At 36.5% G+C, this 26,942-nt stretch overlaps 1 long non-coding RNA gene across 1 annotated transcript; it reads right to left on the bottom strand.

The window, feature by feature from the left end:
- Nucleotides 1-6,062: 6,062 nt before the first annotated feature.
- On the bottom strand, nt 6,063-22,433 carry LOC118766261. Its single transcript, XR_005002175.1, has 3 exons — nt 22,266-22,433; nt 17,174-17,180; nt 6,063-6,100 (listed from the first exon to the last, which is right to left on the bottom strand). It is a non-coding gene; the product is annotated as an uncharacterized LOC118766261 (long non-coding RNA).
- Nucleotides 22,434-26,942: the final 4,509 nt, after the last annotated feature.

Raw genomic sequence — 26,942 nt, 5'->3', positions numbered from 1 at the left:
GGTATAGCTTCATATGTTTTATTTTATCATGCCTAATGTTTGAATTATTATTGGTATTGTTTTCACTTTCATGCCCCACATCTTGAATACTTTAATTTCAAGGATTTTGTACTTTGACAATTTCTTTTTGGATAATATTTTGGTCAGAAGGGACTGCAATATCTATCAGTAAGCTGGGTTTGTTTTTTCTCTCCAATCCTTGATTATTATGTCTGGGCGATTAGCCTTTATTTCTTTGTGGGTTTGAACAGGCATATCTCAGATGATTGTGGTCTGGTCATTGTCTTGTACTTTGCTTGGCACATGCTTATATTATTTATTGTCAGTATTTATCTTGTAGTGTTGGCATATTGTCCAGTAAATAGAGCTGCTTACTTAGTCGTGTCTGTATATATATTTAAATTTGGCAAGAACTGGACAGCTAGAGATGTTGTCAACTGTCTGATTGTGCTGGTTGCATATTCTGCATTTGGTGTTAGGGCCTGTTTTCATTAAGTCGCTGCTTTTATAGTTGTTCGCAGACATTGGTCTTCAGCAACGAGAATCAGTCCTTTTATTATTATTATTATTGAGTGAGAGAGCAGTGCATGCCATCAAAGTGACACTGGGGTAAAATATACGAAGCCCAGCATACCCATCATGACTACCCGTCTGATAAAGGTACACCAGGCACATGCATCACAACCATATGTGCGCGACATGGTGATCTCATATCAAGATAAACAGCACATGACCTTGCAGGTGGGGCCCAGTTAGAATTTTCTTCAGGTCGAGTAGCCCATCCTGCTCAAAAGGTCCCTGAATAAGGGTTGCTTTAGGATGTTGAACAAAACACCTATGTTTCCAGAGGTGAATTATTCAAACTCCAAAGAATCCCTCTCACCACATGGCTATGATGCTCCCCCACTACTTCTGCTCGTGATCAGAGATGCACGTATTGTCAGCCACTAAGGGACTTGCTCAACTGGTTAAGGTCAAACAACTGACAAGCAAATCTGCGGTATTGAGTAGAATATTTGCTGTAGCCCATCTTTTATACCAACCAAAACAATGTACATGATGACACTTCCAATCAGTTAAGATCAGAAGCCATGAGAGCCACTGCCTGGTACTGCATCAGGGCATTTATTATTATTATTATTATTATTATTATTATTATTATTATTATTATTATTATTATTATTATTATTATTATTATTATTATTATTATTATTATTATTATTGTTGTTGTTGTTGTTGTTGTTGTTGTTGTTGTTGTTGTTGTTGTTTTTGTTATTCAGTCGTCTTATTTTTATCACGTGCTTTCACTGCACTACCGATCGCAGCTCTGTGTGCCTTGGCTAAGTGCTGTGGTTTGTTGTATGTTCTTATTTTCACATGTATTAAAATTGCTTTACGTAAGATATGTGCGGTGCCTAGTAGTGCTATTTTCTGTAAGTTATATACACTTGTAAGTCCTGGTGTTTTGGTCATGCATTTCTATCATACCTAATATGCCTACAATTATAGGAATTGCTTGTTTTTAGGCTCCACTTTCGAGTTATCTTCATTTCCAGGTCTTTGTATTTTGAGTTTCGCGTTTCTTTTAGAGAAACGTTGTGATTTGTTGGTACTGATACATCTATTAGAAGGCATCTTTTGTTTTGGTTATCTCTGACAACTATATCCGGTTTATTAGCCTTAATTACTCTATCTGAGTGTTTTGGCATATCCCAGAGTATGGTTGCTTTCTCGTTTTCTGTGAACTTTTTGGGGTTGTGCCTATAGCATCTTTTTTCAGTTGTCATTTCATAATGTTGGCATAGCTTCCAGTATATATTCTTTTTTAGCCAAGACTGGGCAGCCAGTTTATTGTTTATTCTCCATCACCATATATTCTGCAGTTACTTGTATTTCTTTTCATTACGTGTGTTTGGTGATTTCTGGTGGGAAGGCTTTGCTCTGGTGCGGCAGTTAAAAATCCTTCAGTTTCTGCTTTAAGTCCTGAGTTTCTCAGCCATTGTTGGGATTTTGCTTAGTCTATTTATTTTCTATTTAGCTTAACCCAATACTTGCAATGTAGGAGCTTTTCTTTCCATCGTGATAGGCTGTGCATGTGTAAATTTTTATTCCAGTTTTAGTTTGGATTCAAGTTGTTTTACATAGCTTTTGTTTCTTCTTCTTCTTCTTCTTCTTCTTCTTCTTCTCTTCTTCTTCTTCTTCTTCTTCTTCTTCTTCTCTTCTTCTTCTTCTTCTTCTTCTTCTTCTTCTTCTTTTTCTTCTTCTTCTTCTTCTTCTTCTTCTTCTTCTTCCTCCTCCTCCTCCTCCTCCTCCTCCTCCTCCTCCTCCTCCTCCTCCTCCCTTCTGCATTAGCAGCATACTACTGTAGATCTCGTTTGCTGTTTACCAAATATTCTGCCATGTTTCTTCTTTCATTGCTGATGCACTCCTGTACGCTAATCAACTCACGTCCACCTTCACACCTCTTCATGTAGAGCCTGTGTACGTTCGCCTTAAGGTGGAGGGCACCGTGCATTGTCATTGTCTTTCGGGTTGTGCGATCGAGTTGGTTAATCTATGCTCGTATCCATTTTTAAATGGTGCACTATAGTGGACTACATCAACAGCCCAAGTAAATAATATATATGTATAAAATATATATAAAAGACGTTTTAAATAATATTCTATACAATGCTTTATTGTCTGTCATCAGTCTCTCATTTGAATTTAACCGTTACAGACAAATACTATTTTGTTTATATTTTCAAAATATACAGTCCTTCAACCGTTAGATTAATTTATATATCGAAAACGTTTTAAATACACACTATTTCTCTATTCATTTATTCAGAATATTTGAAACTATCCTAAACCGCTTTCTTATTCATTTTCTCTTTAGCTTGAAGTTTGACAACTCTATTTCTTGAATTTTCATTTTTCGATCTGGTATCCTTTCTCACGCTAACCGACTCAGTTTTATAAGTTTTACTTGTATTTATATGTTCAATATCTGTCAATAGAATAACACACATATATTTATATATGTCCATTTTTAATAACACATTTGAATTCACACAATCATATGTATGCCTGTGCATTACATATACAGGATGCGATGGGCAAATTGTTGCCATTTTATACTTTCAATTTCGCGCATGCACATTCTTTGTTTTTGATTTTGTCGACTACACAGTATATGAGGGTCAGTTGGGCACCGTCTGTGAGAAAAACAGCACCATGACTCTATTCACTCTGCCAGAAATTTGGAAATGACATACTGTACTGCCTGGCATTCGCTGCGGAAGCTCCAATACGAACATTTCAGAGTGTTTGGGTGTCAATCTGAAGAAAGTACAATCTGAGGACATGTATCGAGAATGATAAAAACCAAACATCAAGTCAATATCATGGTGTTTGGAGTGATCACTAGTGATGGCGGCTTTATGCCTCCATTCATCTTCCCACACGGCCTCAGTCTCAACACGGGTCCTACATCAAGTGCCTGGAGGAGGTAGTGCTGCCCTGAGTCGCGAGGGTAGCTGCTGGAAGACCTTATGTCTGGCAACAAGACTCTGCACTATGCCAAACAAACAGGAGAACCCAGTCATGGTTGACAGACAATTTCTGTGACTTCATCACCCCTAACATCTGGCCACCTAAGTCCCCAGACTGCGAACCCCTTGAGTGTTATGTGTGTATGTGGGCGGGGGGCAGTTGAGCAAGAGACTAACAAAACTCATTGTAACACCAAAGATGAACTGAGGGAATGGATTATGGTAGCATTTACCAACTTAAACAAAGTGACTGTCCAGAAGAGTTGCAGGATATTCTGAAGTCGTCTGGAGGCTGTGGTTGAAGCCAATGGCGATTTTATTGAATGAATTTACTCTTTAGTTTTTCAAGATATTTTTCTGTAATTTTGGTAAATATATCTGTTAAAATGAGATGTCAGTGTTATTTTCATTTTTGCGTAATTCAGACAAAAGTTTATTCACCGCACCTTGTATACATATATATACATATTGACATATGAATGCATAATTTATTTTATGCATATTATGTAATTATGTGTATGAGAATTTAAAATATATGATATATGAATGTATGTGTGTATCGTATGCATGAGTATATACACAAACACGTAGTACCACACACACACACATAATATACGTTCGCACCTACATACTTATACTTTCAAACAATTATACATACATACATACATACATACATACATACATACATACATACATACATACATACATACATACGTACAATGACAAGCCTATACACATAGACATATGTGTGAATGTGCGTCTGTGTTCAACTCTCGTATGTACGCATATAGAAAACTGTAATGGCGAACAAGAAATCTACCATGAGCAAAGGATGTGTGTTCATGTAAAGGATATAATAAAAAAAACATAGAAAAGTGTGTGTACAAATTTTTACTTCCTCCTACTTTTACTGATCTTTGCACTGGCCTCACCATTATGAATATCACAGTCGCCGCAGGGAAACAACCACTTGGATTAAGAGATCAGCGAGTAGATAGTTGCTGAATTTAGGACATTTTCTTCATGTCACCTCTTATAATCTTTAGTGCAAACGCCCGTAGCAGTTATTAAATATAGTTACCGAAGAGTGTTATTAGAACTCACAATCGAGAAGAATAGCTGCTTTTTAACCCAAACTCACAACTGATCGAACCAACTTATAAGCAAATGCTTTCCAACGGCTACTATCTATTCTTTTTCCAGCTGTATTTAGTCTAATACTTACATGCGTTCTTACAATATTTTACCTAACAAGGGTGGTGAGCAGGCAGAATCGTTAGCACGCCGGGCGAAATGCGTAAACGTATTTCGTCTGCCGTTACGTTCTGAGTTCAAATTCCGCCGGGGTCGACTTTGCCTTTCATCCTTTCGGGGTCGATTTAAATAAGTACCAGTTACGCACTGGGTTCAACATAATCGACTTAATCCGTTTGTCTGTCATTGTTTGTCCTCTCTGTGTTTAGCCCCTTGTGGGTAGTAAAGAAATAGGTATTTCGTCTGCCGCTACGTTCTGAGTTCAAATTCCGCCGGGGTCGACTTTGCCTTTCATCGTTTCAGGGTCGATAAATTTGGTACCGGTTGCGTACTGGGGTCGATCTAGGTCACTGGCTCCCTCCCCCAAAATTTCAGGCCCTGTGTCTAGAGTCCCCTTTATAGTGGTACTTTTGATGTTTACTAGTGAGTAAAAGTATAATACATATTGGTCTCAAATTTTGGCACACGGTGAGCAAGTTCGGGGAAAGGTGTAAGTCGATTACATCGACCCCAGTCGTCAAATAGTACTTATTTTATCGACCCCGAAAAAATGGAAGGTAAAGTTGGCCTCTGCAGAATTTGAACTCAGAACATGCTAACGATTCTGCCACTTTGTCGTCTTAAGCATAGTATATATTGAAAAAGATAAGGGAAGTGTATTTTTACTGAATTAGCTGTCATGTGGTTGAGATTAGTAAGGTTTGACAGGATAAGCCTATTCTCAATATTTGCTAGTCGATCCACATCTACGAAGTCACACTTTCGTGCTGAAGAACAATCGGGAGTTTTAAAATATTCAAATTTGCAGAATGCAACTTTATGCTTTATCAGAAAATAGCATCAACGACAACTTCAAGTATTAATTGAAGAAGTTGTTTAAGGTTTTGTCACAGAGGAAAAACCCCTTTGTCAAAACTCTGAAACTTACCCACCATATTGCACAGTTTACTTTGGAATTGGTACCTTATATAATAAAAGTTTCAAGACTTTACGATTTAAGTTTGGTAGAGGAATATCACTGCATAAACCACATAATAATGAACAGGAAGGCAGACAAAATATTTGCAGACATTTTTTTTACTAATCTGTTTTCAGGATAAGAGGCAGAGCGCTACTGACGCCAAAAATTGCGCGATACGTTACTAGTATGACTTTTTATAATATAACGACAGAGTTCACCGAAAATAGCTGCACCCAAATTACTCAACAAGTATCCTAAAGCCATTGTGCAGAAATAGCTACATGCACTACACACAAAGACGCAGGTATACCCCCCACACACACTCACACACACACACTCCTACACACACTCTCTCTCACACACACACACAGTATTTTGATGATTGCAGTTAAAAGTTAGAAGAGAGATGAGTTCCATTCATAGCATTTGCTTATACCCGCTTCATAAAGCGGGTATATGCAAAAGCAAATACTATGCGATGAGGTCTGAGTTACCCATTAATTCAAATGGAAACATTAATCATCAATCTTGCTGACGCAAACATCCACCATAAGGTCCATTTCTTGTTGCAGTGTAGTGACTTGTGTGCTTCAATAACCTCAAGAGAGTTTTCAGCGGAATGCAAGCTCTTGGTAGGGCTTCCCATACTGGACAGGTGGAAAAACAGAGGCCAGACTGATATGGACCAGCTCTTTCTAGAGTTAAAGTGGGTTCCCGTAAGGTCAATGATCTATCTACAAAAATGGAAGTTGCAGAAATATCAAAAACAATTCAAAATCGACAAGACCTGGGAGAAGAAGGCCTTCCACCAAAGAAATATATGCTTTAAGTGCAGCGGGGAGCCAAAGAGGCGGAAAAAGCAGGGATCCAACTGGAATGAAAGAGAAAAGACAGTCCAGGATCAAGAACAGTGAAGAAAAGCAATCGACGGCTTATGCTTCACAAAGAGCAAATAGCTTATGTAGTTGTAGTAGTATGTAGGATGCAAGCATGTCCGTATAGTGAAGGACTTCTTTTGGCAATCGCGTGACTTCGGGTTCGATCTAACTGCGTGGTACCTTGAGTAAGTGCCGTCTCTGGAAAGTTTACAAGCAGGATTAGGTAACCGGATTCTCTGCAAGCCATCTGGTGAACCAGTCCTGTTTTTTGATAGTAAAGTTAATCCTTTGCCCGGTAAACGGAACTCATTCTGCTGCAAGCATTTGCAACAAGTTTCTAATATAACGAAAACTAAATAACTTGATACACTGTTTCCTGCTGCAGCAATTCCTCAATTCTGGTTCTTTTTCCACTCTCACGATCTAGTTTCAGAAGCCTTACACTGGACATGGCTGCTGCCCCTTTTTTCCTTTTGAAAAGATCCACAGAAAAGATGTTAAACCCCGGTTGCTGCAAAGTTAAACAGAATAGATGTACATGTACACAATATGTACTAAGTTTTTGCGCGAAAATGTTTTTTGTTGATGAATTGATCTCAGTACTGCAAACCAGCAAAATACTAATTAAATTTTTAATGGTGGATGAAAATAACAATGGTACCGACAACAACGTAGCCACGATCTGCTAGAAATAGCAATGTAATTTCTATAAAAGTACATACTAAATTTCTTAACAATGATATCTAATTGAATAATATAGTCTGGTTAAAATTTTTTATAAATGCAAATAAATGAGGGTCATGGTAGGAACTCCTTTGATTATGGAGCTTTTCGATGAGATATAATGTAGGATTAATTAATTACAACAGTTTACAACAACAAAGAAGTAACTAATATGTCTCTGCGTAGTCGCTGTTCCTGCTAGAAATATCAGTTGTTTACTTTCAACTAACGCTCTAACGACTTAAAAAATTGACTGGCAGTGATAGTTGAAATACCTTTGATCGTAGGTGAGCTTGTCTAGGCTAAATTAAAAGCTCAGCAGAAACAATAGCAACAATAACAACAATATCTTAGCTCAAATTTCCGTCGAATGTGGGGAACCATAGCACAAGTGGAAGCACATTATCAGCAAAGATTTTTAAAAAAGCCTGAAAAACTGCAAAAACCAGGAGTTTCGCATGGATTCCAAAAGTTGACATACTCTTTCTCATTTTACACGCTCACACACACATACGCACACATACACACACACACATACAAATACACACACACATACAAACACATATGCAAAATACATACACGAATACGCAAGGTTTCACAAGGTCTTAAAGTAAGGGAAATATAGACAAAAAGCTATAAATTTACACAAAATGTTTATTTCAAATACCATTCGGGACATAATCTTCTGCTTGTAGTGTCGAATAGCTATTTTCATCTTGGTTCAAGTGTATGGAAATGGAATCAACCGGAAGGAATTTCAATACAAATTCTTCAGTGGAACGAATTTACTAATGCCATTTATTTATTGTTACAACAGTAAACATTTTATGCATAAATTTAGTGAAGAATTAAAGTACGTCAACGAAGTGAGTTTCAGAGTTGGTTTTCTAACATTTCTACGAATTCTCATACACGTGTAATGCCATTAGTTGATATATCACGCTCATAAATAGTTTCTTCGTATTTTGACAGGAAAGAAATTTTCATTTTCATAATACTGTACCTATTATTATTATTATTATTATTATTATTATTATTATTATTATTATTATTATTATTATTAGTAGTAGTAGTAGTAGTAGTAGTAGTAGTAGTAGTAGTAGTAGTAGTACTACTGTTGTCGTTGCTGTTGTTGCTGCTGTTGTTGTTGTTGTTACTATTGGATCTTGCCGTGAGTGAATGTATTTTCACCTCACTCCGAGAATTTTTGGGTGTTTTATCATTCGCAATCGAAAGAAAAATATTTCTTTCTGGTTGTATTTTTAAAGTTAGAAATTCTGGCAATGCATTGAATGTCTACACTATACTAAGAAAGAACATAAAGTCTGTCATTCTTAGGTATAATTTTATTTTTCTGTTCCTGCTTACAACTCAATGCAAAATGGATTTCTGCCACATCAAAGACACGCCTCTGGAAAAAAGGAAATGAAATGAACAGAAGAAAAACGAATGAAAGTAAACAAATTTAATTTCACACCTAGACTTATGCATTGTACACACTATAAAGGATATCTTAGCAGTTCATAATTCTAATTTGAACAATTTGAATGATATTGCAAACAATAGCTCACGCATATTTTACCTACTGAAGGAAACAATCTGATTTTAATGAAAATGTTGTTTCAGTGACACAAACAGGACTGCTTACAATTCTTTGCTGGTGTAACTCGTAAGAGAGAAACGTTGGATAAGGAAATACATTAAAGAGGTATGTAACGAAAGAAAGTTCATTCTTGCTTCAGGTCATTATCTAAGAACGAATACGGAAGAAGGTTACATATCGTTGCATATCTAAGAAATCATGAGTTTCATTTACACCCTTAAATTCAAAACTGGTGGTGGCCCTGGTTTAAATGTGTATCGATTCCTCCCCATCGCTTGGTGTAGTGAAATACGAATTGTATGGCGCTTTTTGAATCCTTGGGCAGATAAAAAAGCGAACCGAACTCGTGCGTCGTATAGTATTGATGCAGCACGTCAGCGTTTACGTCGGATATTGGTGATAGCGCTGGCCCGTCATTCATCGTCAGTTTTCTAGTATGCGTCAAAATAACTAGAAATAATACATGGTCGGGAGGGGTCTGCTCGAATATGCAAATCCTAACAATCCCAGAGGACTACAAGTATGATCTGGAGCTATATACGGTGCTGTATGCAGAAAGTAAACCATCGTGTTTGATGTGGTAGGGCAACAAACTTAACCGTCACACATATGGCAACAAGAAACATTTGTATAGGTTTTTCTACCTTGAATAACTTTAAAAATCGGAAGAAAACTTGCAGGTCACAAAAAATATTGTTGCTAAAATCGGTGATCGAAGGCTGCGGAAATGATGTAAGATATTGCTAATGATCAGCTCTCTGTTTCTCAGTCATAATCCCCAGCAGCAGTCCATCAACCCGAGATGAGGAGCAAGTAATAAACAATAAACATGCGATGTATTGGAAACAGTAGCGAAAGCAAAAAAAGGCTTCTCTATAAGAAAAATGTATACCTAAAAGGAAGGCCAGAAGAATGTTAAAGGTGGATGCCCCGCACCCTGCGAGACGATCTGATATTTACAGCCATTTGAAAAACAAGCTATAACCTCATAGGCGTAAGTGAATTTATAGAGTTAGATTAGGAGGGCTGTGTGCTAACTGAAGAAGCCGAAATAGGGACTTAAAAGTTCAGCAAACATTCAAATGAAAGATGGTTACTGGAAATGTCCGATCAAAGAAAGTGAGATACTACTTTGGTCATCGCAGAAAATGTTCATGGCCGCATTTAGGAGTACCAATCTGCAATAAGAGAACTGATGACTGTTGGGGGTGGGGTTTGAGGTGTTGATCTAATCAGACCTAAGTAGTAGCTTGTTACACATTTGTGAGTTGGAGATGTTTTGGTAGAATCCTTTGAACGATGGGTGAAACGTTCTGTGGTTTATCGTCTCTTAATTATTTGAGTTCGAATCCTGCTGCGATTAACTTTTACTTTCATTTCTCTGGATTTCATAAAATATAGTACGAGTCAAATACTGTGGGTGATCTAATTGACTCATTTCCTTCAAAACTGCCGGTCCTAGGCCTAAAAGAGAAACCATCAATTTAATTATATTTCATTTGTGTTGTGTGCTTATACTCACTTAACACTTTGAATAATTAAAAAAAACGGTTCCATTCAATGTATTCAGTGACATAGTTCACAATTTACAATTTGATTTTGCAACACCCTAGTAACAAGATTTTATGGGCCTTGCGCTGAATTTAGTGTAAATTATTTTTTCTACAGGAATTCATTAATTAATTCATTCATTCATTCATTCATTCTTCTTCTTCTTCTTCTTCTTCTTCTTCTTCTTCTTCTTCTTCTTCTTCTTCTTCTTCTTCTTCTTCTTCTTCGCCATTGTCGACGTCGCTGGTGTTGCTGTTATTATAAATCATTGTTTAGAATCATTTCCCAAAGTTCATGTCTATTTGGTTTCTTCTCCCTCATCCGTCGCCCTGGTGGCAAATAAAAGAAACATTCCTTCTCATTCTACGCCTTCACATGCTTTCCCACTCCTCCTCCTCCTCCTCCCCCTCCTCCTCCTCCTCCTCCTCCTCCTCCTCATCATCATCATCCTTCTTCTTCTTCTTCTTCTTCTTCTTCTTCTTCTTCTTCTTATTATTATTATTATTATTATTAATATTATTATTATTATTATTATCAGTAGTAGTAGTAGTAATAGTAGTAGTAGTAGTAGTAGTAGTAGTAGTAGTAGTAGTAGTAGTAGTAGTAGTAGTAATTGTAGTAGTAGTAGTAGTAGTAGTAGTTATGCAGTTGTTAAGGCAGTTATTGCTATTATTTGGCACAATCAAGAATTCTTGAGTCTCTGCTTTGCGATATTTCTTTGTTTACTTCCAGCTCGTTTGGTTTGCTTATTTCCATCGTATTGGCCAAATGGGATTTTCTTGCCATCTCTTTATCATGGTATTCTGTAGTCACATTGTAACTTAGTATTTAGGTTTTGATAATTTCTTCTCTTGTTTCTCGTTTCTCCTTACAACTGCCTATCTTTTGTGCCGCTATTTGTTTTTCTTGGCTTCCTTATGGTTAGAAAACTGTTGCCAGTAGTTTTCTATTCTCTTTTACACGATACTTTTCTGATCCTACTTTGAATATTTTATAATTGTTTTATTCCTTCTATATCAGTGTATCAACATCACTAAGATAAATATAATCTTCTATGTGAGATTTGGATAGTGTATTCTCTATGCAGTCATTATTTTCCTTTTATTCTGTCTAATGTTACTAGTTCATTTATCTCTCCGTTGCGAATATTCTAATTTTGTTTATTACTGGGACAGGTAACATATTGTGGCAAACTACATTTTTCCTCTTTACATTTAGCTCTCTTTTAAATATTAATTTATTGTACCTGTAATATTTCTATCAAACGTTCTAGCGAGTGTTGTTTTTGTGTAATTTATTGATTCCTTTGTTATGTTTCTATTACAATTGTTCCTTTATCTAGTATAGTAGTATTGTACATAATTAATTTTCTGTTCCAGGTTACATTGATTAATTTTTCTCGCTCAAAGGTCATATTAATTGCTATAATGAAACTGTTAGCTATCATTAACAATGTTTCTAGTTGTTTATAATTTACATTATATTACTTGAAATCGTCTATATATAAAAATTAATTGATTCCTATCCCGTATGAACAGTATCTGAGTCCTTCCTGGCTTTACATACTAAGGTTGAAAAGGACTAGAGAAAGAGAGAGAGAGAGAGAGAGAGAGAGGGAGAGAGAGAGAGAGAGAAACAGACAGACAGACAGACAGAGAGCGACAGAGACAAAGAGAGAGACTGGGAGAAAGACAGAGTGAGCAACAGAGAGAGAGAGAGAGCCTCTTTGGAATATTCCACTTACTGAGGAGAAAAAGTTAATTTAAAAAATCTTTTCTTTTGTCTGTATCTGTAGAATTGCGTGCCATTTATTCATTATCTGTTTAACGTATCTGTTTATTAATGGCGCCACTACACTATTGGCTAATGCTTTCAAAATTTACATGCAGGCACTGTTGAATAGCTTTAAGCAGTCGATCAACGCTTTTTGCCGTCAATTAAGATTCTTCTTTCTCAGTGTACTGTCATTATTTACGTCTTTGTGAGCCAGTAATTGATCTTAACAGCAATATAAGCTTTTATATGATCGCTCTGCTCTTATCAAAAATATCTTTCATTCCAAGTTTATTCTTTCTGATATTATTGGAGCTATGTTTGTGCTCTATAATCAGTAATATTACTTCTGTCGTTGTTGCTATTGTTACTACTACTACTACTACTACTACTACTACTGCTGCTGCTGCTGCTGCTGCTGCTACTACTACTACTACTACTACTACTACTACTACTACTACTGATGCTGCTGCTGCTGCTGCTGCTGCTACTGCTAAGGCGGCGAGCTGGCAGAATCGTTAGTACGCCGGACAAAAACGCTTAGGTTAATTCGTCCGTCTTCAAGTTCTGAGTTCAAATTCCCCCGAGATTGACTTTTCTTTCAGTATTTCAGGGACGATGAAATAAGTACCAGCCGTGTATTGAGGTCGATGTTATCGACAAGCCCTCTCCCTTCAAAATTTTAGATCTCATGTCTATAGTAGAAAGGATCTTCATCATCATCATCATCATCATCATCATCATCATCATCATCATCATCATCACTCTCATTATTACTGTACTGATACGTATTTTATTGCTCCCGATGAATGAAATCAAAAGTCCGCTCCGGTAATATTTGATTTCAGAACATAAACAAAATTTCGCTATGAATTTTTTTCGCTTCAAAACAGATTTAGTTGACGACAATGATTTCAAATAAAGGGGCTATAGATTTGTAGAAAAGTGGTTTAATCGACTGCATTAAGCCTTGTAATGGTTTGTATTGTACTGATTTTGATGTGAGATTTTGTAGAGAGACGCAATGAAAACTCGAAGTGATTAGAATATAATCCTTAAAACGCGGAACGAGAGAAAACTAAATATAAACATAGCTCAAAATACATCGGAATTTGGTTCGAAAACATGAGACGTAACTCGAAAAACTACGTAATACGGCATTTATATTTGTTTTAATAAATGGTTTGTTCATATTTTTACATGTCTTTTATATGATTTTCCACTTCAGTATTTACTATTAGGTGTTATTTTCGACGTCATATCGGTTAAAAAGACTAAACTTGAGGTTTGTTTTTCTCCTTTAATTTCTTAAAAATAATAAAAAAAACAGTAGTAAAATCGAAGAAGACGTCAATCTAAACGACGTAAGTTGAGATATGCCAATACTAACTACAAAAAAAGTCTCACATGGCATTTATTGCATTTGTTGCTCTTATTTCCGTATTTCACTCACAATTGACGGATATTAGTATGCATATCTAATCACGCATACGCACACGTAGTCACATAACTTGCATACGCACAAATATGGAATGACTACAGAGTTGTGTCATAATAATATTAAAACATTAGTTTATGAGTTGTTCATGATAGCAGACTAGATACTCTACATGTTTAAGTAATGACAGTTTATGAGAAACCACATGTTTGTTATTAATTCCTCTATACACATTTGCTCACACACGCACATACATAGATACATACGTACGTACACACATATACATACATATATATGTAAATAGGTACACAAATACATACGCACACAGGCACAATCAGATTCACAAACATGTATGCATGTATAGAAACTCATGAGGAGTGGAGAGAAGGAGAGGGGGAAGGGAGAGGGAGGGAGATGGAGAGAGGGGGTGGGGTGAGACGGAGGGAGGAAGAGAGAGAAATCAAGTCATTGCGAAGGAAGATTATACTAAAAAAAAAAAAAGACAAAGATGAAATACCTTATTTCACTATTCTGAATCTGTTGCTCATGTCATAAGAAACTTCAGCATAGTAATATCTATTTTACGTGGGAAATTTAAATTTTGTGTCAGAGTTCAACGCCAATTCGTATATATCACCTTCTACCTTTTGATAGCACTGTTTTGCTGGGTGACCCACTTCTACTCTAATACGTTGCACTAAGCATCATTATAAGATCAATAAAAAGGTTTCGTTGGTTACAGACTTGTCACATTTCAGCTACTTTATCCTCACAGGTTACGCAACTTCTTTCCCTAAAAAGAACAGTCATATATGCATCACCAATTTACTCCCTCTGTATATTCAGGTAATTTCTCTAATAACTGACCAGATAAGCTAATTCGGTTAATGAATTAATTTATCAGATCATGAATCATTTGTCCAGGTGCGCAATTAGTCTTGTCTATATCTCTATACCATACTAATCTATAATATTCCAGTTCACATAAGTAGTGCGAAAGAATATATGCCATATCTGATAATAAGTCACAAATTCTTTTGAGTTACTTGTCGTGGAATTTTGTTGTAATAGCTGACTGCATGTTATTTTTGGCATGCAACAGCCATTTTACGGTTATTTAACTATCTTTCTACGCCATTTGCGATTCCCGGTATGCCGCTCATTTTATTCAAAAACCTTGAGACGAAAGCTCAGCAAATACCTTTGTAGACACTTAGAACTTTATCATCGCAATTTATTTAGCTTTATGCGATATAAAGAATATATATAAATGAACTTATCTTTTGTTTCCATAATCCATTATATAGAGATTTGTGGGTGAGTATTTACTTAACAAACAACCACTTTAGCTAAAAGTTCTAGTAGCTGTGTTACATGAGTACGAAATCACATATTCGTTAAGGAATACATTTTCACTTCCATTAAATTCTTTCAAGGTAGACATTATTCTACTGACTCTGGAAAGATGAAACGTAATTCATTTAACTGTATTCACTGGGTTCAGTAGATCATGGAGGAATTTGCCTCTCCTGTATGATAAGAGTGCTTTTGACTCTCTAGATCTTCCGCATTTGACAGGTTATGTCTTAGTTAAATCTACTGTTACCCTCACATACTCCTCACTGAGAAAGTCCAACTCTACCATAGGCAGTTAACGCTGGATTACATGTTTTCCTATAGCGCATTTCCACCACCCTGTGATGGAATTGGTCTTGACTTGACATATAATATTTGTATAAATACTGCATACTGGAATGAGTACTATAGCATTTAGTTTGTGGAGTGGGTTGTATAGCTAAAGCGATGGATCTATGGAAAACATGGTTCGTTGACTGATTTCCTCTCTCTCTCAGACGCGCACACATCTGCATACGAACAACACCAACATAAAGAAGACAATCAGTTTTATATGTATGAAGTATCATTCTGCACTACATCTCAATGTATCTAGAGCAAGAAAACGCTTGAACGTCAATTAATTCTGTTATGTTATATAACCAGAGTGAGCGAGACGCAGTTTGCATTAATTTTGTGTTTTGAAACGCAATCATAGTATCTTAATATATTAGGTGAATTTCGACATACTTAATAATTGATGTATGCGCTTTAATAATTTTCTACTTATTTCAGTCAGAAAACATTCTTGAAGCATAGGCGCCCTTAATTATGAACATGACAAAAAAAAGGACCTTTGCTTACTTTTCTTGCATGAGTTCAAGCTTGGGCAAAATGTCTCCCAAACTGCTGTCAATATCAACAGAGCATGAGAAGAGGGGGGTCCACCAATTATCGCACAGTACGAAGGTGGTTTCAGAAACTCCGTAGTGGTGATGAGAGCCTTGAAGATGAAGAAGGTAGAGGACGGTCATGCAGTCTTCACAATGAACAATTGAAAGCAATTGTTGAACAAAACCCACGTCAAAGTGTCAGAGAATTGTCTCGGGCACTTGGTGTCGGTATTGCAACGGTCTCACGCAATCTGCAGAAGATTGCTAAGGTGAAAAAGCTCGATAAAAGAGTACCATATAAGCGCAATGAAAATCAAAAAGTTCGGAGTTTTGAAGTGTGCTCGATGCTCTTTCTGTGAACACCAGTGATACTTTTCTTCCCTGAAAAATCACTTGCGACGAAAAGGGGATAACTTATGATAACCGTAAACGATCAGGTCAATTGCTTGATCGTGATGATTCTCTCAAACATTTCCCAAAGCCAAAGTTGAATCAGCTTTCAAAGGTTTCTTAGCATCAAAGCAAATAAGTTTTTATCAACGAAGCATAAATAATCTCGTTGATCGATAGCAGAGATGCATAGACGTTCACGACTCATACTTTGACTAATCAAAAAATTTCTTTTGTTAATTTTTCCAGAACAAAATTATATTTCTGAATTCGGCCACTATTTTCGGAACAACCTAATAATTCATTAAGTTTAACGTTAATAACAGTCTGATATATAAAATCTTCAATTTTAATATTAAATATTACTTCCCTTAACATGAACTAGCTGAATCACCGCCCTCCGGGCGATCGATTCCGCTAGTACATATCTAAACTCTTGTTCGTAGTTTGAAAGTAAAAAGTGAAACTTACTATAATTTTCTTAAAGAATTTCCTTATAGACAACCTTGTCAGTGTAGATTCCTTTCATACCCTTATACCCTGAGTTCAAAGCCATATATGCACATTGTTCCCAGAACCAACCCTGCATGTTGGCAACATGGAACTGGCCATGTCTGAACATAGGTGTTGGCAGGTAAATTCTAACTTTTCCTAAGGGCTGGCGCTGGGATTTGTTTGATGTCATACTAAAAGCCGGCTTCAGAGGAAACTGCTTCGTGGAAAATGGGAACGGATAGTCTTCAGTGGTGGTCAGTGAAATTAGTGGTATCATTATTCGAATTCCAGCATGTGTCCTATTAGCCACTTCTGCGTCAATAAGGTGGTTGTGCAGATTCAAGACTATATATCTTGTTCCGTTACAATGACCTGCTGGATCAAGGTTTCTGAGCAGCATAATAGAAGAGTGCTTCTTCAAAATCAAAATGTATGGTGGAAACCGTGGTGGATTGAGATCATTGATCAGTTCCAGCGAGAACTCATTCTCGTTACAGCGTCGATAAGTTTTGCCATCTCTTTGTAGAAGTTTCAACATGACAACTTTATTCACTTCTTTAGCAGCCTTGTTTGTAGGAGTAATGATGGCTCTACTGCTCATCCATAGCCCCACTCTATATTTCTCATCAATACCCCTGAAGACCACTTCACAAAGGTCCTGTAGCCTTGCAGAGTCAATCATATGCGGTGGAGGAACAGATATTTTGTATTCACCAATTTCTTGATTGGTAGGAAATGTTCCATTCCCCAGCTAGTTAAGATAGGATGCGAAAGCAGTGTCATCAACGCAAGAATTTTGGACTCTCATATTGACAGAGGACTTCAGAATTTGAACATGGTTCCAAATATATGACTGTTTTAATGTGGCATGAACAATCTGGGCTCTGGAACCGCTTTTCACTACGGGCAAGATCTGCTTCCAGTCTTCAGAAAACAAAACAGTTAGACCGCCAAACAGCTTATCTGGTTCATGTCTAACATCTCTGAGACTGCGATCAACATATTCATAGACATGCTTATGACCCATTGTAACCACGTCAATAACTAGTAGCCTTGCCTTTTGGAAAAGTTTTTCTCTGCAATCACTTATCTTCATGTGGCACATAGATTCCTCAGTAATTCTCAATGAAATACTGCATCTGGAGTGCAAAGTTCGCATATTTTCAGAGACTACAGTGACAAAACCAATATGATCTTGTGACCGAACTTCAGCGAGAATCAGATTGATTGCGTAAGTTTTCCCGGAGCCACCGCTTGCGTTCTATATTTTTCCTTTCTTGTTTATAACTGATCCAACACCTTGATCAAAGATATACTTCTGTTCAGCATTTAGTGCTGGAAACCTCTCGAAAACACGGTCACGGAGAGAAGCTTTCTCAAAATTGAGCTCTTTCTGCGGTATCATTGGCAGAACTTCTAGTTTACTTTCTAAAACTTGTTCTTGAAGACCAAGATTTGCCATTGTAACTTCTCTGGCCAATCTTACTATGATGAAAAGCAGGACCGCGTTGTAACGGAATTCTGTTGGTTATCCAACGTGGTTTTACCTTTTATTTGTCATCACACAATGCATCCTTCTATCTTTCCCATAAATCTTTGGCATCATGTGGCCGACAGGTAAGGAGAACAGTACAAAATACGTGTCTTAGCTGGTCGCTGAAACTGATGTTTGGCTTCAACTAATGTTCTAATGATTTGGTCATCGTCTTGTAAAAGATCCAGCTTTGTACACGCGTCTTGGTAGTTGAAACATAGATCACCATTAACAGTCCGTAAGTCAGCGTATAATTGGGGACCTTTGATGTGATGCAGCAGCATTCTCATTTAATATAACTCTTTCTGCCGGACATTGTAAGCGACAATTGGAATGCGACCAATAGTACTGGTTTCATAGTTTCCATCTTCCATGATTGTTTCCTCTTTCCTCTTTTGCCACTTCTCTTTTTTATTCTAAGTGTAATACTTTGGAATTTCAGCATATAGCTTGTCTCTGGTGTCTGAGTCATATTTATTTAATGTGAAAAATTCAGTCAAAGTTGTTTTTATTGCAAGCTCAAGGCTTTCACCATCAAAAATAAGAGACTGCTAATTTTTCAAATAGCATGAAAGATTTATGACAGTGGGTTGTCTGGAATGGATTGAAAATCTGAATATCTTCCCAATTGGCTCACCAGATGAGATGTATCTTGCATTTTGGTAAGTGTCAGTTTCCTTGTCAACCACCTTAAGGCGTGAATTGTTAAACTCTTGAGACATTCCAATTGTTTCATCAGTACTGCATGACCATATTTGAATATTGACTCTATCAGGCCCTGTTGTCTTTGCTCAGCGATCTTTTGTGAATGGGAATTTTTTCGGGACAGCTTGTTGCCCTTTATTTTTCTGGGTATAGTGTACTATTGAAAGCGTGAATATTTATGATAATTATACAGTGAAAGTTTTGAGACGATTCAGCTAGTATTTGAGCTAATTTCTCTGAACGGGAAGTTTTCACGGTATTTATTGTAAATATTTACCTTGGGTATTTATTTACAATAACACCACTCTCGCTAAACACTACTTTAAAGTGCGCTTTTTTTGTTGTCGAATTGCTCTAAACGAGTTTGACCATAGAAATGTCGGAGATTTAGTATTTTCTAAGGTAATAATAACATTAGTCGAACCTATTTTCATGCAGTCGAATGCGAAAAATTTCCGAAATTTTCATTTATTTTACGCCTACTCATTGAGAATTCTACACATCAGACGACAGTACATTCAATAACATATTCATACACGTAACGATGTAAACAGACATAAGAATAGCTCCGACGCCCGACGGCATGAAAATAGATCCGACAAATTATATTAATATCTTAAAAAATACTAAAATTTCCAGCATTTTTATAGTAAAATTCATTTAGAGCAATTCAATAACATAGAAATCGCACTTATAGTATTTAGCGAGTATGGTGTAATTGTAATTTTCGTCGAAGACTGACAGTATTTTATGTTTTTCACCACAAATGGTCTCTATCGGTGAAGGGACACAACCGGTGAAGAGAGAATGAGGTAAGAGAAGTAGTAAATATGTGTGTGTGTGTGTGTGTGCGTGTGTGTGTGTGTGAGATAGAGAGATAGAGAGAGAGTTATGAGTGGTAACATTGTTTGAGAGAGTGAGTTCAATACGTAATATATATGTGAGAGGGAAACATCAAATTAACTCTGAAGGAGACATGGAAAAGTGCGCAACCGGTAAAGAGAGAGTGAGTTAAGAGAAACAGTAAATATATGCAGCAGGGAGAGAGAGTTATGTGAGGCAACATTGTATGCAATTCTGTCAATTACCGCTCCTCACACTACAGTTCTCAATAAGAGAAAGGGATAGTAAGCATGAGGAATAGTAGGAGAGTCATAGAATAGTGAGAGGGGTAATTCGTTCTGTCGGATTTTACCAGACTGGAACCGTGCCGGTTAATTTTCGGGAATCCTCTATAGATTTTGACACTCTCGGGGTACGCACGGTTCCTCATGCCAAGTTTGGTTGAAATCGGTCCAGTGGTTGCGGAGAAGTTCGGTAACAAAACTTTTGACACAGAAACACATACAGACGTAAATAGCGCAATTGTAGTATAGATCAAAACCACAAACACACATACACACGTGCGTGTACACTCTCACATATACATTTACATACATACGTATATATATATATATGTGTGTGTGTGTGTGGTGTGTGTGTGTGTGTGTGTGTGTGTGTGCGTGCGCGCGCGTGTATATATAGGTTATGATAGGTAATGGTGTCAAGAAGACCCCAAAGTGTCAGGTAATGCTGATTAAGTGGTATGGACAGACTATAGTTAAGCTCCAGGTTCGGTGAGTATGCGAATGGGAAGTCCAACGTAGGTCATATGGCAGTATGTGTATATATAAAAAAATTAACAGAATGAGATAAAATCCAAGGCTGTAAAGATTTCACAATATTTATAAATAGGTGTTACAGCTGTTTCCGGGATATTTTATACATCCCTTCACCGGAAACGGTGTGAGAAAATGGTTAAGCAATAGTTATTCTAGATAAGATATGAAATGAAAATAGACATGAGATATGCAGGGATATTGTATCTTCAGTTCCATTATTTAGGCAGAATGGTGTACATATAAGATTCCTGTACCTAGAGATTAAGTTGCAATAGTATTTAAAATACTATTGGGACTTAATCTTCATCGTTACATGCACAGTTTATGGCAAGTAAGCATTTTATGAAAAAATCAATCATTTACACATATATAGGTAATATAAAAGAGTTTATAGGATAAGGCATATAACATTTTTTCACATATATTGCTATATGTGATTTATTTCTATTGGGCTTGTAAAATCATAAAATTGAAATTGAACTTATTTCTCATAACTACTAGAATATAAAGCTTAGGAAAAGCGAAAGAAAGGGTGATTAAAACTGCTGTTGGGAAATACGTCTTCATCACCTTTTACGAGCATTCTTAGTCATAATCTTAATGTTTTTCTGTTTTGCCTTTAAATCCTTCAAGTTAGGTATTTCTAATTATGAAACGTTATGAAACCTCCAAATAGCAATATTTACATAACAAAGGTTATGATCCACACGACGTTTTTAATCGAAGTGCAACTCCAGAAACTATGATAACGGGCATTTTAGAAAGTATTTGCGCTTGTCGCTTAATGCTGGCTTGGCATAAAGCAGGGTATGACATATATATAAAATATATAAGTACTTAAGATACTGCTTGTACTTAAATACTTAGATACATACGTACGCACACTCACATGCACACACACACATGCATACACACATGTGCGTATGTACATACTGTATCTAAATTACTTATGTAGTTGATTGCCTTTATAAATGCTAGTCGGTTGGATGATTTCTCCAGTGACGTTTTATATCGTACAGTGAGAGAGAGAGAGAGAGAGGGAGAGAGAGAGGGAGAGAGAGAGAGAGAGGGAAGTGAGAAAGAGAGAGAGAGAGAGAGCGGGGGAAGGAAGAGAGAGAGAGAGCGGGGTATGAAGGTAGAAGAGAAAAACAGAATTAACATAAAAGGAGCACAAAGAATGCATATACTAGACTTTGATGAAGGCAATGAATAACTGAACAGTACACACACACAATGAGAAAGAATCAGTGTCAGAGGATGAGGAGGAGGAGGAGGAGGAGGAGGAGGAGAGGAGTGAGACTACTATATATATATATATTTGTGTGTGTGTGTGTAAATATATATACATACATGTATGTATATGTATATATATATATGTATATATGTATGTATATATGTGTGTATGTGTGTGTGTGCTTGTTTATGTACAAAAATATATAACTATTTGCATGAGTATAGATTATATATTCAATTAGTTGCTTGATATATACATACATGTATGTATATGTATATATATATATATATATATATATATATACATATATCTTTTACATTCGTTTGTGGTAACGTTAAGGGTATACAAATAAAGCTCCTATTTCATTATGCCGGCTACCGTCTAATGATACTGACTAGTGAGTCAGTGTTTAGGGGTTGCATCATGGTTATACCGATGTAATGTAGGATGAATATAATAATAATAATAATTCTAGGATAGAATTTATAATTTGTACTCATCTCAAGGACACGGACCCTGATGTAAAAGTCATGTGACTTGTAGAATCGCGCGTAGAATATTTATAAATTCCATCCTAGAATCCCAGAATTTATTATTATTATTATTATTATTATTATTATTATTATTATTATTATTATTATTATTATTATTATTATTATTGTTATTATCATTATTATTATTATCATTATTATTATTTATATATATATATATAAAGGTAAATAGATAGATTTATAGATAGATAGATAGATAGATAGATAGATAGATAGATAGATAGATAGATAGATAGATAGATAGATAGATAGATAGATAGACAGGTAGGCAGACAGACAGACAGGAAGGCAGACACATAGATAAATACATGTACTTATATATATATAATATAAGTTTGCATATGCAAGTGCAAAGTGGATGAGAGTGCATCTATGTGAGTATGAGTATAAACAGAAAGATGTATGTATTCACCACTATGCAAATGCACAGATATTCCATTTTCATTCATACAGACATGCATAAACAACTTTCGAAATGCTGCAGCATACTTGAAGAACTGGCATCTTAAATTCCTCCCATTTCTCGGTGCCATCACAAAAATATTTCCTTGGCAATCACATTAAGAAAAATAAAAATGAAAATAAAATTGAATAAATAAAGGACAAAATATAAAATAACAAAATTTAGATAGTGGGTGACACTATGTTCTTCTATGAATGAATTCTTAATCTGCCAAAGTTTTATCACTTTATCAAAATATTTCAAACCATTCCGATAGTAGCATCATTGCTGTTGGAGTCTTGTAGAGTGGTGCTTTATCATGTTTTTTAATCTGCTGCCAATACTATAGATACTAAGATCATCTTGAATATACATACATACATACACACACACATATATATATACACAGATATATGTTATGTATTATGTATGTATGTATGCATGTATATATATATATATATATATATATATATATATATATATATATATATATATATATATATATATATATGTATGTATATGTGTGTGTATGTGTAGAGGCGTATGTGCGAGCACATATTTGCAAACACACGCATACACATGTATATAGATAGATATGGAAATATATCTATATATATGTACATGCATGTATATATATATATATATATATATATATATATGTTAATAAAATAGAATATATGCATATATATAAACATATATGTACGTACCTACCTCTACATGTACATATACACGCATATATGTGTACAGGACACCAAAAAGACGTCGAACACATAGAGAGACGAAACACATAGACACAAACCAAGGAACAAGACAAGCAAAAAAAAGGAGAGATACAGGACAATAAGCACAACGAAAAATCCCCTTCTTCAGTCGCTAAGATTTCATCTACTAACGTTTCGAAGGATAAAAGCGAGACGTATACTTCGAAGAAAAATTCCTTCCCGCGAAAAGCAAATCAATTAAAATTCTGAGATCTTTTCGCAGAGGGGTAAAAAAAAGCAAGACGGTAACGACAGTACAAACATATAAACAGTAAAAAATATATATATAAACAGTGGAAAAATAAATATATAACAGTGAGAGACAGGACAAGGAGAACAAGATAAGAAGGGCTGTTAACGCCAGACGAAAAAAGTATTGCAAACGCTGGATTATCGTGGAAGACGAGAGAGGGAAAATTTGTCGACCAGAAGCCTTACAAGGCGGGCGAGAAAAGACAGGATAGCAGTTACGACGGAAGTATCGTCGCAGATGGATGACGGAATGGGGGAGGAGGAGCAAGAGGAAGAGAGAGAAGAAGGGGAATGGTGCGAGGAGACCATGAAGAATGGTGAAAGGGAGAGAGAGAATGAAGAATGAGAGAGAGAGGAAGAGACAAGTTAAGTGAGGGAAAAAAAGACGAAAAAGGGAATGGGAGAGAAAGAAAGAAAGATGCAGAGTCGCGTGAGAGTTAATATCAAGGCTAACTTGATAAACAGAACAATCTTACTTAATAGGGTGCGTGCGTTTAGTCGTATAATATGTTAATAAAATAGAATATATGCATATATATAAACATATATGTACGTACCTACCTCTACATGTACATATACACGCATATATGTGTACAGGACACCAAAAAGACGTCGAACACATAGAGAGACGAAACACATAGACACAAACAAGGAACAAGACAAGCAAAAAAAAGGAGAGATACAGGACAATAAGCACAACGAAAAATCCCCTCTTCCCTTCTTCAGTCGCTAAGATTTCATCTACTAAACGTTTCGAAGGATAAAAGCGAGACGTATACTTCGAAGAAAACTTCCTTCCCGCGAAAAGCAAATCAATTAAAATTCTGAGATCTTTTCGCAGAGGGGTAAAAAAAAGCAAGACGGTAACGACAGTACAAACATATAAACAGTAATATATATTATATATATATATATATATAATATATATATATATATATAATATATATATATCTATATATATATATATATATATAAGTATACACGCACTAACATACACATACACAGACACACGCCACATACATTAAACATCTGGAGCCGATTGGTTTTTGTCTAATCAGTGAAGTGCTATAGATTGTTCTCTTCGAATTGATCAAAGCCAATATATGCATGCATGCATCCATCCATTCATACATACATTCGTAAATACGTACGTACATTCATTCATACATACATTTTTTTACTTATTCATTCATACAGACACACATATACACAAATACAGTCAGTACAAGGAATACTGGTGAAACGTTCCCATCAAAACTTCTACCAAACATAACTTAATCAAAATGTTCGCACACACACACATACGTTTAAAAGAGCTCAATTTTTTTATCTCCCTTGACTAAAACTTCTGTGAAAGAACATTTCGGTCTATTACTTTAGTCGGTCATTTCTGACGTGTTTCGTCTACTGTAGAACTGTTACCGTTTTTTTTTCTCCTGTTTCTTGACAAAGGACGAAAATCCGTGATCGGAGCCTTTAATCAGAAACTGCTTTATCAAAGCTGTCCCCTTTGTCTGAACAAGAAAAACTACAGTATTGACACTCAGTTTCTGCAATCAGCTACCATGAACACAACGGTTAGTGCTTCACCACTGTCAACCACCACCACCATTACCACCACCACTACCACCACCACCACCACCACCACCACCGCCACCACCAACAACAACACCGACACCACCACCGTTACCACCACTATCAACAGCAACAACAACAACATTAGCACTACTGCTGCCACCGTCATCAACGTCACCTTCATCAACACCACAATCACCATCACCGCTGCCACCGCTACCATCAACACCGCACTGCCACCGCTGCTACCATCACAACCATCGCTACTGCCGCAGCCAACTATAGCACCACTGCTGCCGCTGCAGTCACTGCCACCAATAAACAACAACACTACCACATTACCTAAATACTAGAAACATTAAGTCGCTGTCATTCCTTCAGCGATTACATGGTCTCTGGACATACTAGAAATAGGAGATATGTTATGATGTCACGATACCTTAAAATAAGGAAGGTCATATTAGATAAGTCCTGGTTAAACAAAAGAACTTGATGACCAAAGCTGTATGGAACAAGTTTAGGGGAGGTGGGGATGAGTCGATTACATCGACCTGAGTACTTAACTGGTACTCATTTTACCAACTCCAAAAGGATGAAAGGCAAAGTCGACCTCGGTGGAATTTGAACTCAGAACATAAAGACAGACGAAACGCCGGAAAGCATTTTTGCTCCGTGTGCAAAATATTTTGCCTGTTCACCGCCTTAATGACTGTGATACAGTGAAAATATACATTTCTACTCTAAGCACAAGATCCGAAATTTCTTTTGGTGGGGGAGCAGTCGATTAGATTGATCCCAGTACGCAACTGGTGCTTAATTTATCGACCCTGAAAGGATAAAAGGCAAAGCCGACCTCGGTGGGATTTGAACTCACAACCTAAAGACAGCTGAAATACCGGTAAGCATTTTGCCCGGCGTGCTAACGTTTCTGCCAGCGCGCCGCCTTGATACAGTGAAACTATTTACTCTAACTCTGTAATGCAGAATCGGCACCATCACCAGCAACTAGAACAATATACTCAGTAATAACACAGTGAATCTACCACCCTCTTAGCTACTATTACTATCACCAACATCACCCCAACACCACTAATATAACAACATTTGCAACAACTACAATATCATCAATAACAATATTCTTACCAACAACAGCATTAACAACAGTACCGGCTTTAACACACCATCTGTGTTACAGACAACAATAATAACATCAGTAATTCGACTAACGCCCTTACTACTACCAATATCAACAACGAACACCACCATAACCTCCAGCAACTATAGCATTAACTACATCAACAAATTTACAGCCGTCGTAACCTCTACCACCATTATCACCACCATCATCACCATCACAGCCACCACGACCACCATCACAACAACAACAACAACGACGGCAA

Source organism: Octopus sinensis, linkage group LG1, assembly GCF_006345805.1.
Source record: "Octopus sinensis linkage group LG1, ASM634580v1, whole genome shotgun sequence".
NCBI lineage: Eukaryota > Metazoa > Mollusca > Cephalopoda > Octopoda > Octopodidae > Octopus > Octopus sinensis.
This window is presented reverse-complemented; position numbering and strand designations above follow the sequence as displayed.